The sequence below is a fragment of the Anolis sagrei genome, chromosome 2 (assembly GCF_037176765.1).
Source record: "Anolis sagrei isolate rAnoSag1 chromosome 2, rAnoSag1.mat, whole genome shotgun sequence".
Lineage (NCBI taxonomy): Eukaryota > Metazoa > Chordata > Lepidosauria > Squamata > Dactyloidae > Anolis > Anolis sagrei.
In genome coordinates, this window is record NC_090022.1 from 91,877,466 (window position 1) to 91,879,156 (window position 1,691).

Sequence of the window (1,691 nt, forward strand, 5' to 3'; positions counted from 1 at the left end):
TTTTCCTTTCTAAAAAGTTTTAAAGACTTGTATGTGGGGTGAGGAAGTGGCCCTAAAAGACAAGAATAAAGAAGGAGACTGAAAAGACAAGAAGACAAAAGAAAGGACAAGAAAAGTGGGGAAAGGAAGGTGACTGAAGCTTCCTTTTATCTTCAGCAGCAGCCGTATTCTCCAATAAGGAGTTGCTGTGTCAGAAGGGTGGTATGTGGGAAAGGAGGGGTGAGAGACAATGCCGGAGGAGGGGGAGCAGGAAGCAAAACATTCAGCCAAATATGGTGAGTCACAATGGAAACATCATTGCATGTGAATGTGGCAGATACTTAGGCAAATAGATTGTTAACACCCAGACAGACAGAGCTGATAAGCCTCTTCAGCCAACTGGACACTTCTTTATCCTGCTAAAGGAAGAGAGACTTAGGAGGGAGACTAAAATAAAAATAAACCAGGACAGGTAAGCACATTTATTTTACTTTCTTCGCAACTCATGGCAACTGACAACAAGGTTAAATAAAGCTAAAAATCTAATATTAAAAACAAATGTATTGCATGGTTAAACAAGTTGCCATATTCAAACACTATTTTTCTTTCTCCAGGGTCCGAGTTTGCAGCACCACCAAGCTACGCGTACAACAATTCAGCCAGGAGTTACAAAATCTTATTGTATGGCAGGAGTTTCTAAAGAGAAGGACACTCTTTGCTTGAATGCTGTATGCTACTAAGAAATACATTGAGAGAATCACTGAAAAGCTCTCTGAATTCTTGCTGGTTGTTGCTACTAAGTATCCATGCATCCCCCCCCCCCCCAAAGTTTCCAACTTTGTCATTGTAGCTGTGAGTGTGTCTTAGGCGATCCCTCGTTGTCCGAGTAGGATAGTCTTCCAAGATCAGTGTACTGGCGGCGGGTCCATAGGTGACTGTGGAGCCTTATTCTTGATCTGCATCTTCTCTCGCAGGGAGGGCATTGGTTTCCAGGTAGAAGGCGGTCCCAGTCAGGGTTGGCTTGGCGTGCCTTCCTCTTGGCACGTTTCTCTCTTTCACCCTCCATTCATGCCTCTTCAAATTCTACAGCACTGCTGGTCACAGCTGACCTCCAGCTGGAGCTCTCAAGGGCCAGGGCTTCCCAGTTCTCAGTAGCTATGCCAGAGTTTTAAAGGTTGGCTTTGAGCCCATCTTTAAATTTCTTTTCCTGTCCACCAACATTCTGTTTTCCATTCTTGAATTTGGAGTAGAGCAACTGCTTTGGGAGACAGTGGTCAGGCATCTGGACAACGTGGCCAGTCCAGCGGAGTTGATGGCGGAGAACCATCACTTCAGTGCTGGTGGTCTTTGCTTCTTACAGCATGCTGACATTTGTCCGCTTGTCTTCTCAAGAGATTTGCAGGATTTTTCAGAGGCAACGCTGATGGAATCGTTCTAGGAGTTGCATGTTACATCTGTAGACAGTCCACGTCTCACAGGCATATAGCAGGGTTGGGAGGACAATAGCTTTATAAACAAGCACCTTGGTCTCCCTACGGATGTCCCGGTCTTCAAACAGTCTCTGCTTCATTCGGAAAAGTGTTATCGACAATGTTGACCTCACAGCTGTTCTTCATGTGTTATTTTCACTGGAGTTAAAATAATTGTATTAGGGCAAACCTAATATGTGGTTTCAGGTTTCACTGTCATGTCTAGCTAAAGGGTCTGGAAAC

At 44.6% G+C, this 1,691-nt stretch overlaps 1 long non-coding RNA gene across 1 annotated transcript; it reads left to right on the forward strand.

Moving 5' to 3' along the window:
* Positions 1-298: 298 nt before the first annotated feature.
* On the forward strand, positions 299-746 carry LOC137096050 (uncharacterized). The gene is made up of 2 exons (XR_010909182.1): positions 299-451; positions 594-746. It is a non-coding gene; the product is annotated as an uncharacterized lncRNA (long non-coding RNA).
* Positions 747-1,691: the final 945 nt, after the last annotated feature.